The sequence below is a fragment of the Diabrotica undecimpunctata genome, chromosome 11, assembly GCF_040954645.1.
Source record: "Diabrotica undecimpunctata isolate CICGRU chromosome 11, icDiaUnde3, whole genome shotgun sequence".
NCBI classification, from domain to species: Eukaryota; Metazoa; Arthropoda; class Insecta; order Coleoptera; family Chrysomelidae; genus Diabrotica; species Diabrotica undecimpunctata.
In genome coordinates, this window is record NC_092813.1 from 16,543,580 (window position 1) to 16,557,741 (window position 14,162).

The following is a 14,162-nucleotide window of genomic DNA, read 5'->3' on the forward strand; positions in this document are numbered from 1 at the left end:
ACAAACACCAAATTTTACCTAAAGAACAATCTGGTTTTCGCCGACATCGTTCCACAAGCGATAACCTCGTCCTCCTTTATACCCACATCGCCGAAGCTATTAATAACAGTCAAGAAGTGATTGCCTGCATTTTTGATATTGAATCTGCCTTCGATAAAATACCTAAACAGATTATTCTTAATAAACTATTATTAGACGACCTTAATGGTAATATTTTTAAATTCATCAAGCACTTTCTTAGCTCTAGATGCTTCAGAGTCTCTGTAAATGGTTGCCTATCATCACCCCACATCCAACAAGACGGAGTCCCTCAGGGCTGTGTATAAAGCCCCACATTGTTTATTTTATCAATTAACCATATATGCCACAGTCTTCCCTCCCCAGTCAAATTTACTGCATATGCTGATGACTTTGTAATTTATTGCCATGGTCTTGCGACCGCTAATACTTGCAAACTTTTCCAAACATCAGTGGACTTATTACAAAATATATTGACTGCCATCTGCCTGTCCCTCTCATCTACAAAATCACAACTCATTAAATTCACCAGAAAAACACTCTCCACTGCCCCTAAAATCTTAGTGAATAACCACCCTCTCCCAGTCGTCGACCACCGCAAAATTCTAGGACTAATATTTGACTCCCGACTTTCTTGGAAACTACATATTCAGGAAACTAGAGCAGAGTGCCTAAACTATTTAAATATTATCAAAACACTTTCCCACTACCAATGGGGCGCTAGCGAATGTACACTATTAAAAGTATATATGTCTCTTATTCGCTCTAAACTCGATTACGGCAGCTTTATATATATATATATATATATATATATATATATATATATATATATATATATATATATATATATATATATATTTATATATATATCTACGGCATAAAGTGGACTCCGCCCATGTTAAAATTCAGGTTCAAGTGAGCTCCGTGGTCAAGTGGCCACCGATATACGGAGCTCACTTGACCATTCCATAATATTGGCTCTGTCGATTCGTCAACATGTATAGTTTCACAATTTTTAAAAATTTTGTGGAGCCCCTAAGTACCCCTGTATCATGAATGTATATCGCTTAGTTCACGTGTATATATTATAGGGGTCGTTCAGATCTTGTTCCGTGTATATTGAAACCATACGTATATCGGTTTAAGTAAGCTCTGATAGTTTGGCAACCATGGGATTAAGCCGTTTATTTCCAGCGTATATTCTAAACGGTTCATATAGACTCCTTACTTTTGTTATCATTCATACGCATTACAGTATGTAACAGAGATGTGTACTACCAAATACCTGTTTTTGGTAGGTACGTGCTTTTCTAAAAATAGATTTATAGATACAAAAGGATTTCATTACCAAGTTGGATGTGTTTTTTCATATGCGAAAATTTCCTAATGTATTTTGTTAACGTGAGTATGTCTTTATACGTTTTATTTAAGAATCCGGTTAATAAGAACTTCTTTTATTTCATCCATTGTTTCATGATATCTTATATACAGCTTTTTTATTATTTTAATTCTTGTATTTTATTATTTTATTTTTTTCTGGATTCTGTTTCTTATTATTCTATTTTTTAATTCTGGATAGAAGGTTATCTCAAAATAAATATTTAAGTGCTAAAATAGATATTTTTTTGTTAAAATGGGTAGTAGTGCACAAAAAAGGGAAGAATGATTAATTTTTCTAACATGAATTATACCACTTCACCAATACTACATATTTCTGAATGTTTTATCTCGTATTTAGGAGTAATATGTAATCAATATAAGTGGAGTTAGTGTCAAATTTGCAATGATCTTTATAAGTAATAGCTTACTGACTGTACTTTACATGTTCAGTTCACATAAATAAACCTTATCCCTTCAAAAAGAGCGATTTGAACGGTAAAGTTAACTAAGAAAGTGCGATAAGTCTTGTACCACCCCACATGCACACAAGTTAACCGGTGTTTGCAGGCAAGAGTCCTCCTGGCAGATTTAAGGAAGATAACTACCATAAGGAAGTTCCGTTCGAGGGATCAGATGGAGAGGAGCAGCTTATTTTTGTTTGTATATCTTGCAGATGTGTTGATATAGCCAGTTTTTCCTTGATTCTAGTCATAAAATGGGCTGGTATTCGTGGAGTGGATGTCACGAATCTGGACTTTATTTTTTTTGCTCTCTAGCTACTTATCTTCGGATATTAGGTGGATTGATAGCTACGATATTGTAGAGCTTATGTATGGATGTGAGTCTTAATATTCCCTGAATTTGGCTGACTAATTTATAACTAAATATTTTATAAGTTATTTAAATAACTATTTATAAGCGGCATTTAGATTAACAAATACCTCATACCTGATATTTTTCGTACTTCTCTTCGCTGTGTTGGGCAAGATTTAGTATTTGTGACATATATGATCTAACCTGTCATATATAGCCACTTTTGTCTTTTAATTTGAGTTTTTCTTCTATTATCGGTTTATATTAAGGATCATGTACAGAAGTATTCTGTATAGCTGACAAAATAAATAGATATATTGGCCGATAGCTTTTGTGGTCGTTGGAGTTTTTGCCAGGTTTAAGCAAGGCAACAACTTTGTCTTTGCTTTGCTTGTCTAAAGACTTTAAATATTAGCCATTGTTGTATTTTTAGTTCCAATTTTATAGTTAGTTTTGTGCTCAGATCCTCAGCCAGGAGCCGTAATATTGTTCATTATATACGTGGATAGCGGATCCAAGCTCAACATCGTTGAAAGGTTCTCTCAGCTGACTGGTTTTGTTTTCTTTCATTATAAGTTTTTCTTTGCTTCTTTGCCTGCATTTAATATGTAATTTTCAGCGATTAGCTTAATACCAAATACCATAGGATTGGCCATCTACGTGCTTCCTGCATTTTGTTAAGCGCATATGTAAAGTGGAGTGTCTTGATCTCTAGATATACTCTTAATATTTATACACATAATTAGAATAGTTGGTCCTAAAAAGGACCAATTTGACAAAAAACATATTGAACGGGTGATTTAAGAATTAACGATTACTTAATTATTCATTACCCAGGGTACGCCCGATTGCGGTGGTCTTATTAGTACTTCAATTTTCGTGAACGTTTCTACTTTAAACTTCATAAAAAATGACTAATCTTTCACTTTTCTGTTACTGTTATTTTAAGACGATATTTCGAGTCAGATTTGTATAGTAATAACTATAGTCAATATATAGTCTCTATAAATAAATGAGTTTGTGCTATCGGTTACAACTCATATATATTGATAATGAGGAAATAAACAGGTTAAAATAGGTGTAGAAAATTTTACCTACATATATCGGCACCATTGTTTAGGAGATGGGTTTATCCCAGAGATCAAAGGTTACATACTTTTACAGGCGTATTCTAGGTTCTATTTATATATTTTTATTACTAAAAAAGTTTATTTATAATAAAGGCCTTAAGCTATCTGTAGATTCCATGAATATTAGAATCTATGGAAATTAGCAAATTAAAAAATACAGACATAATTCTGAATGACTAACTTGAGACAAACAGTTATCCCCTCCTCAACTTATTCAGTTACAAAATATGACGTGTAAACGCATACCTGTTTAATTGTTAGATAAAATGAATTTCCATCAAGTAACGGTCGAATCTATCACTTAGGTACTAAAAGAGTACGAAAAGACCTGCTTATGCTTTAGAGTATGGGTACTTTAGTACAAAGTACCCTTTGCTTTTGCCAATTGCTTTGTCACTTTCTCAGCGATGGGTCTCCCTTTTGCTCATCAATAATGTTCCCGCTCGATATAGTTATTCTAAGATATTCAGATTTCACTATATGCTCTACATTTGGCTTTATCTCCTATTAATTTATAACTACGACGAAATCTTTATAATATATCTGATGCATTGATATTAAAGTGGAGTAGAATACTTGGTAGATAATATTTATTTGTTTTGAGTATACTTATTTTACGACCTAGTACATAAAAAAATAAATACTTGTGTGCTCAGTGCTTTCTAAGTCTGTAAAACATAAACATGCTTCCATATTAGATTATACATTTATTAAGAATGTCCACTCTCTGAATTGAAGTTTTTATCTTAAAATATGACTGTGTCCCACAATCTTTCACAAAAGTTATTCTTTTTTGAAATTTTCTCAATAAGGTTCAATAAGTTTTTATATTTTGTTTTAAGTTTTAATCTTTAAATCGAAGTTCATTTTTTGAAAAACTATAAACATGTGACAACAAATTGCTATATGAACGGCGTTATGCATCACTAGACCCAGCCCCAATTTCTTAAATTGTGGATTATGGCGCTTTCTGGTGGAAAAGAGGAACAACAGGATAACATCAGATGTAGACCAAACAAAAGAAATTATGACACGCATTGAAATAGCACGTGCAATATTTTTTAAACTTTAAAAGTTTCTTTGTTTTCGGGATATAAAGTTAGAGCCTGAGAATGCTTCGATGTTACGTGTTCTCTACTTTTCTTTATGGCTTGGAAGCGTGAACACTAAAACAAGTCCATCTGAATAAGTTGGCCGCCTTTGAATTTTGGTGTTACAGAAGAATCCTACGAATATCATGGATTCAAAGAATGTCAAACGTGGAAGTAACTAGAATGATAGGAAATGGGGCGGAAATATTATTAACTATCAAAAGACGAAAACTTGAGTACTTAGGACATGTGATGAGAGGGCAAAAATACGCATTATTACAACTTATTATGCAAGGCAAAATCCGAGGTAAGCAAAATGTGGGAAGACGAAGAATATTCTGGCTTAAAAACTTAAGGGAATGGTTTGAATGCAGTAGTGCAGAACTTTATAGAGCGGCAGTCAACAGAGTCCGTATAGCCATGATGATTTCCAACCTTCGATAGAAGATGGAACTTAAAGAAGAAGATAGAAAAAGGCATAAACTATCTACGTAATAAATCCCATTAACCTGTTAGTAACGGATAACCAGATATATTTAAAAAGATTAAGTACCTTTCTTTTTATTTTGGATTTTGAATTTTGCATAACTAGAGCAAGCGACTAATTTTTGTGTATTAGTTTTGGACCAAGCGCCTCTTGCGAGCGTTTTAATGATTGTAAATCGAATATTTGGCAACATATGTATATAAGCGTGGTTAACAATGGTGACGTTGGCAACTTGTTGAGGCGTTTAGGTTAAGAAGTAGTGACAGTTATTGCTTAAATTTTTCTATAATAGTCACATTACAGAAGAGCTAACACAGAAAGAGAATACTTAACAAAAGACATAACATTAAGTAAAATGTATGAATTGTATATTGAAGAAGCAGACAATGATCTTGTTAAATTTTCGTTTTACAAAAAAATTTTAACACGATTTAATCTTCAAAGAAAAAAGTTGAAAAAGATACTTGTAGTAGATGTGATTGTTTCGAATTATAAATTAAAAATTGCGCAGATAACGAACAATTAAGCGTTAACAAAAGAAAAAATGTGCACTTAGAAGAAAGAAAGCTAGACATGAAGATAAGCAACGATCAACCAGAAGTGGAAACCTTTTGTTTTGATTTAAAGAAAAACTCTTCCCCTTTCGAGAATTCTAATAAATATTGTATATTATAAGCGTCAATTATGTATTTACAACCTTGGTATCCATAGCGCCAAGGATAAAAAAGTCATTGTTATATTTGGATAGAAGGTGAAGCTGGTCGGGGAGCCCAGGACGTAGGCATTTGTCTTAAGAAACACATTGAAGAAAATGTTACTTCTGCAAAACATGTAATTTTGTGGTCAGACTCTTGTGGCGGCCAAAACCGCAGCATTAAAATAGTTTTGATTCTGAAAATGATTTTGGAAACTCATCCTACCATTGAAAAAATTACATTACGCTATTTCTTTCCTAGTCATAGCTTTTACCCAATGGTAGTGATTTTGGAGATTTTGAAAATGCCCTAAAATTTCAACAACGTTTATATACCGTTGATGATTACCTAAACGTGATGAACAAATTCCGTAAAAAGAACCCACTAGTAGTTCACAGAATGAAAAAAGAAGAATTCGTCAAGCTAAGAAGAAATACAAGCTAATCAACAGAAGAGACCAATTTAATAGATATTGATAAAATATTAAAGTTAACAACTACAATTTCGTAAATATGGAACACTTTAAATATCTTAGATAAATAATCACGGTTAATAATAATGCCACTAAAGAAATACAGATCATAATTTAAACTTTTTACCCATTTTAATACATAGATGCTAATCATGGACAATGACTAAAACGGATAAGAAAGAACTACGAATATTTGAAAGGAAAATAATAGGAAAATTGTTTTAACCTCATTATCATATCGCTACAAATCCGTATAGAAGAAGAACACATACTTAATAAAGAAAGCTCATATAACGATATTGTTTAGGCAAATAAATTGCTTAAGGTAGATCGTATACATGCATAGACGCCAAGATGTCAAACTTGTAAAACTGGTATGGAAGGAAGTTAGCACAGAAGAATACCACTTGGGCGTCTCAGTATGCAATGAAGAGAAAACATCCAATCATATCTCAAAAAATTAACATCGTGAAGGTTCTTCTCTGAACCCCATAACAAATGGCTAATATTTTACTTTTCATTAAAAATTTAAATTTTAATAAGTCACGTAAATAACGTTTTAAAAGTGCCTTTCCTGAGATAACTTTTTTTAAGCCTGGTTTGTTTGATTACATGTAATTGATTTGATAGTCCCCAACAGATGAGTATTGACTATAGGTAGGATAGCAGGTAGTTGAACAGGCATGTGTTAATAAATATGATGGGTCGGTAGATAGTCTCATTATTAAGTTCGACTCGAGCAGCCGAACAGTACGGACGTGAGAGAGAAGCGTGCTTAGGTGGGGGCGACTGACCTATTGTCAACGGAGCTTTTCAGCTCCCGGTGGGTAAGACACCGAGTGTGGCATAGGCACTTGTCCTACATATTAGCGAAAAGCGGATGCGAGGTTGTTACTAGTTAAACCGTCGAGGAGCTGTTTTTATAGGCTCCTCGCGGAGGCTATAATAGCTTCGCGTTTGCGAAGAATTCGGGATCACCTCAGTGTGTCGTCAGGGATGACACTGTAAGGCCTTGACATTTGACAAGGTCGGACAGAAACGGCCCCTGCTCCTGAGGTGTGAGAAACAGGAAGAGGATCCCTCACTGTGAATACAGGGAGTGAACTACCGCGAGGTACCTGGGACGGCACCCAGTAAGCCGTACTGACAGCGGTCAGTCGGTGGAAAAAAAACAGAGTCGTCTAAGTAGAATTTTCTTATATCTTATGAACTATTTGTTCACTGCTTTACGGCAATATGAGTGATATTCCCCCCCCAGAAAGTGTTGTCACGCAGGTGACAACACAAGAAGAAGAAGAGAATGATTTAGCCGAATCATCAAACCCCTCTGTTGACAGCTCGATCGAGCTATATAATAAATTTATTAAATCGACTAATCCCGCGATCGACGACATAGAAATCGTAATATCTGACGATGACTCCTATCTGCCCGAGTCGGAGGAAGAAAAAAGCGAAATCGACACCGATGACGATATCAATACGATGGACGCCATCGACGAAGAGCCGAGCCCAGCTGCGGAATCGCGCGAAGCCCCACCCCCAACTGTAGTAGAGACACAACCCGCCGTGGACAACGTCTCCAAAAATGAAGCCGAGCCCGAAATCGGCAAGAAAATGAAAAGGCTAAGGCCCAAAGAAGACTCTTCGGAAGACGAAGAAGTAAAGAAAAAGGCCAGAGAAATGGCGGAAAGGGAAAAGGCCAATGAGCTTTTAAGGTCGGTCAATGTACTGACGGAACAGATCAAATCCCTTAAAGAAGAAAGCCGTATCCGCGAGGAAAAGGCAAATAAACAAATCCAAGACCTTCTCGCTCAGATGACTGAGCTGAGAAACGAAAACAAAGAAAAGGACAAGGAGATACAAAAACTTGTACAACATATAATGGCATTAACAGCAGCCAAGGAGAAAGAAGAGTCAATAATGGAAATCGACCCGTGGAAAGCCTCCCTCGATAATGACGTTGTAAAGCTAGTGGAACTAGGAATCGGTTCACCTCCCCCCGTAAAGCCATCCGGTAGCAAAGGCAAGCCTAAAGAGCCGGAAAGAATCATATTAACCAAAGAACCTGCAGGTTGGACACAAGTCCAAAACAAAAAAGGAAAAAAGACAGGCACCACTACTGAGAAATCAGACAGTAGTGTGAAAACAAAAATAAGCGTCGCCGAAAAGCAGACGCAGATAATAAATCAGCGGAAAGAAATCGAATTTAACAAGGCTGCGAAAGAGGCTCATGAAAGAAGCCAGAAAAAGAAAACTGCCCAAAATAACTTGAGCAAAAATAGCCAAGTTGAAAAAGAAAACGACGTACCAAAAGACTCACCGCAAACAAGCGAGGAGCCTATAGTAAAAGAGCCGAAACCACCGGCGATAATCCTAAAAACTGTAGGAGAACACCAAAAAATCCTGCAGAGAGCAGCCAACCAAGGCATAATATCAGTCAACAAGTTTGCACGATCAGGCAGATCGATAGTTATTAACACAAAAACCAGAAAAGATTACCTAGGAATGGTACACATCCTAGAAGAACACAGTCCAAAAGTAGAATTCATCGCATATCCCATAGATAGCGATAAACTAAAAAGAGTCATTATAAAAGGGCTATCTGCTACTACTAGCACAGTAGCAATTAAAGACGAACTATACAATAAAGGAATAGAAGCAACAAGGGTGATCAATATGATCTCCAAAAAAGCTGATAAAAAAGTACTGCCACATTTCATCGTCACCCTCAAAGAGGAAGACGTTGCAAAAATTAAAAAAATATCTGATATATGCTACATGCGCATCTATGTGGAGGATGAATTCAAAATCACAAAAGACACCCTACAGTGTTATAACTGTCAAGGGTTCTACCACAGCTCAAAGGCTTGCCATTGCGGATCCAGATGTGTAAAATGCGGAGAAAACCACATCAGTAACGACTGTGAGAAAAGCCGGGAAACCGACCCCAAATGTGCAAACTGTGGTGAAGCGCACACAGCAAATTATAGAGGATGCTCTAAGGCCCCCAAAAAGAAAACACCTGCCCCAACAAGACCGGTAGGAAGACCCATAAACAGCGCTCCAATCAACAAAGGAGCCAGCTACGCACAGGCAGCGAAAAAATCCGCTGAAACCACCTCAGAATCTCCAGCACAACCACAAGAAGTGTCGGTACAGGACGCAGCTACCCTCATCGCAAACTTCCATACAGAGTATAATAACAAAATGATGGAAATGATGTCCATGATGGACAAAGCAACAAAAATGATGACTGCATTTGGAGAAGCCGTCCGAAAATGTTAGCAAACCAAAACGAAGATCTACGCATTGGGTCATGGAATTCCGGCGGAATATTCAAAAAGATCAACCTTCTGGATGAAATAATAAACAGATTAGAGCTCGATATCGTAGCCCTTCAAGAAACTAAACTAGTGGAAAGGAAAAAAACAAAATTTCCAGGCTACGATATCTATAGAACGGATCATAGAGCATTATCAGGAGGAACAGCTATATTAGTCAAAAGGGGACTCGAACACGAGCACATCCCAACACCAGACGGACTGGTGACAATGGAAGCCACAATTATTCGACTTAAGGCCAACAACGAAACACTAAAAATAGTGTCAGCTTACGTTAGACCACATGATCCGATTTTCAACGAAGATTTGAGCCTAATACTGAACTCAGAAGAGCCAACTATAATTATTGGAGACCTAAATGCTAGATCTCCCAATTGGTTTGACAGGACGACCAACCGAAACGGAAGATATCTCTGCAACCATCTTGAGAACAGACCGAACACATATGTCATCGGACCAACAGAACCGACATGTTTCCACGGAGAACTACCTACGTATCTCGACATTGCAATCCTACACAACGTGGGTCAACAATACGAGATACACTCTCTAAATGAAGGCGATTCGACACATAACCTAATCGTCCTGACCCTGGGCGCAACAGAATTGAACTATTTGCAGCCCCACAACAGAAAGAAAACAAGTTGGCCAAACTTTAGAAGAATTGTGAGCGAGAACATCGGTAACATCCCAACAATTAATAATATTACAGAACTAGAAGACAGTGTAATAAAACTAGAACAAGCAATAAACAATGCTATCGATGCCAGCTCCAAAACCGAAGCAATGACAAGACAAAAAGGAAGATTCAGGGATATAAGTATAGAACTTCAAAACCTAATCAAAGAGAAAAACCGGAAAAGAAGAAGAGCCTACCGCACAAGAATGGTAGAAGACAAAAGGATTGCAAATGAGCTAGACAGGGAAGTGAAAAAACAACTTCAAAATCATAGAAATGAAAGCTGGGACTCCTATATCGATGAGCTAAATCCTAACAAATCCGCCTTCTGGAAGTTATCTAAAATCCTTCGAAAGGACAAGAAACCCATACCTCCCCTACACGGAGTAAACGGGATTGTCCATACGGAAATCGACAAAGCCGAAGTCATGAAGGACGAACTAGAAAGGGCGTGTAGAAACAACGAAGACCCCGACGATGACATAGACTTTGAAGAAGAGGTAGAAAGAACAGCGAGAAGACTTAGAAGGAAAAAGGGCAGAATAGGTATTACACATACATCTCCCGAAGAAATAAAGGATATTATAAACATGACAAATGCCAAAAAAGCCCCAGGACCCGACAACATCACAAATAGGGCGCTGAAAAAGCTATCGTAGATGCTAAAACTACGATATTTCCCAGATAGGTGGAAAGAGGCACACGTAATAATGATTGCAAAACCTGGTAAAAACGGCACATTTCCGCAAAATTATAGACCTATCAGCTTATTATCATCTATAAGCAAGATAGCGGAAAGAGTTATACTAAAAAGACTCAATGAAGAATCACAAATGCTAGGAACCATACCAGAGGCTCAATTCGGGTTCAGAAGCAAACACTCCTGTGAATTACAGGTACTACGACTTACAGAATTCATCACCAAAGGATTTAATGAAAAAATGTACACAGCTACAGCTTTTCTGGACGTCAGCAAAGCCTTCGACAGAGTCTGGCACCATGGACTCATCTATAAAATGAATGAATTTGGTTACAGTGAGGCGATGACATGCCTCCTTGCGTCATATCTTGCCAACAGAAGGTTCAGAGTTCGAATAGGGGCAACCCTATCCGAAGTCGGGACCCTGGAGGCGGGTGTGCCTCAGGGAGCGGTGCTGTCGCCGTACCTGTACACCATCTATACGGCCGACACGCCAAAAGAGCCAGGCGCTCTGTTGAGTCTTTACGCTGACGACACAGCAATAGCTGTTAGCTGGAGAAACCCGGATCATGCAGCTAATCATCTGCAAAGAGCACTAAACAGATTCCAAAGATGGTGCATAAAATGGAAAATAGCCCTAAATCCAGATAAAACACAGGCTGTAATGTTTAGTCACAGAAGAAGTGTACCAAATCGCGAAATTACAATCGAAAACACCCCAGTAGACTGGACCAACCAGGCTAAATATCTAGGGGTACATCTAGATAAGAAGCTAACGTTCACTGAGCACATCAATCAGCAAATACGCAAAGCCAAAGCGTTGAAAAGTCAGCTCTCAACACTTATTGGAAGGAAAAGTAAACTACGATTTAAAACCAAAATCAGGGTTGCGAATAGTATTATCCTGCCAGTCCTAACATATGCATCCGCTGCGTGGGGACACACCTGTAAAACAAACAGGAAAAAGATACAGACTACTCAAAATCAAATAGTCAGAGATGCCCTTAAGATACCAAGGTACGTACCCTTGAGATATGTATATAGAGACTCAGGACAAACAAGAATCCTACGCACGCTAGACGAGAGAGCATATGAAATTTTTAACGGACTAAGAAACCACCCCAGCAGAATGTTAAGAGAGCTGACTAACTACAATGAAAACACAAGGACGGTACACAGAAGACCAAAACAACAGATAGCTCGATATAGGGAGAACCCGAACGAATAAATAAAGAATGAGATGGTTGCAAGAAGAACGAACAAAGAAATGCAGTCAATCAGAAAACACACCAAAAAAAAACTCTGGCGAGAGGGTACGCTTTTCTTTTTTAGGTTTTTAGGTAATTATAAGTCCAATATACACCGGGGTGTGTGAGAGCATTATACACTTGGGAATGCACACCCCAATACACGCACACAAATAGGATTAAGGAAAAAAGGAATGAATTGTTGCCCAGGCATTTTATAGTCCCGACGCCACAAGGAAGTCCACAAAAAAAAAAAAAAAAATGTGTTTTCTGATTAAATAACGTAAATTCATATTGATACATTCATACTTCTCATTAAACCGTTTAACGTAAATTTACCTTATATAGCAAATATAGAATTCTATATGCCGCTCCGCGGACTAGGCCCTTAAGGCAGATCGAAATGAAAGATCTACTCGCGAAATCCGAGCACTGAGGTCATGTGCGGCATGCATGGGCTTGGTGGCCGGACCCCTCTCGGGTGCTCAGCCGGCGAGGAGAACAAAATTTATTTTGCCAAATCGGCGGCTGAGTGACCGAGCACACACTCTTTTCCGGACATCGAGTCATCAGCTCAGGCTGATGGCTCTATGGTCGGAACACACGCTCTTTTTTCTTTTTTTAGGGACTCAAGTTCCGACGTAAAGCTAGAGTAAAATCAATTGAGTCAGTAAAGTAAATAGGGAGAAAAGCCTAGATGTGGCTACCCCTACAGTTAGGTGGCATAACCACATTCACTAAAAACCGAGGATGTCCTATTACCCAGGGCATCTTAAGTAAATTTCAGATCATAAGCCTCCTCACGTAAGTCACACGATGAGGAGGGGTGGTGGAAAAGCCTGGGGGTCAGATAGGTACCACTTCGACTAGCGAGGTGTGACCGGTTTGATCTTCGGACATGTGGATCCCATTCTTACATTGGTATACACATGTTCCTAGGGGCAGGGTTGATCACTGCGTGTGTGTGTGTGTGTGTGTGTAGTCTCATTATTCCTAAATCTGACCTCATGTTACCTTCCCCCTTCATTTGTGGAAGTCCTAAAGGCATTTGTTCTCTTGGGGCATCCTCCCAATTTAACTTGGCAATGTAGTTATTATAGAGCCTTTGGATATAGCCAGCGCAACTTTAGCATTGAGATTTAGCTTCTTACACGACGTTGTTGTCTTTATATATGTGTTTGGCCTTGGCATTAGTTCCGTTCGGTATTGGTTAGTACGCGGACCTTTGTAAGTCGGAAAATACTTCTGATGGCTTTTCTAGCAATCCTGATCTAATTAATACCTGAGTTTTACGTACATTGTTTTGTTAGCGTTCTGGCCACATATCCACTCATTAGCACTGGTTTAATCACTGTTTTATATATTCTGATTTAAGAAAGTCGTATTAGACCTCTGAATTTAAAAGTATTATAAGAGTTATATATACATCAGTTAGCTTCCTGAATATTCCCTTTTATTTCTTATGTTACAACGTTATCTACGATATCTAAAATGTTGCAATCCTTTAAAATTATATGGGTCTATTGTTACGTTATGCCCTACTCTACGTCATCTCTTTTGTATGTTAAAGAACATTTATATGCTTTATTACTGACTATTAGACCGTTTTTTTTATGTTAATATCATTATTTTATAGTATTCTAATAATTTATGGATTAAATCCGGATAGAAAATTGATATTCTTCACTTTCTCGGAAAAATAATATTCTAACACACAAAATCCTATTAAATTGCCAAAACCTTCCTTGCATATTCTATTCACTTATGAGGGGCAGCAGCAATATCAGTACCATAATAAGGCGTATAGTACTGGACTGGCTAATCGTTGGATAATGGGAAGCATGAGTTTTAATGTTTTCGGGACTGCCATCTGTTAGCGGAGTGCAGAGATATCAGTACCAAGTTAATGCATATAGTAATTGTTGCTTGAACTTTATTATTATTAAACAACACTATATTTTCTAGTAAAATCATCATGACTTTACAGTAAGACAAATTTTCGAACGTTGGTTATGGAAACATCATGTACATACCACCAGGTTCCCTATGTCGATATCCAGCAAAATCGTTGTAATAAGGAGACGGCAAACAAAAATCCAGAGATAACAA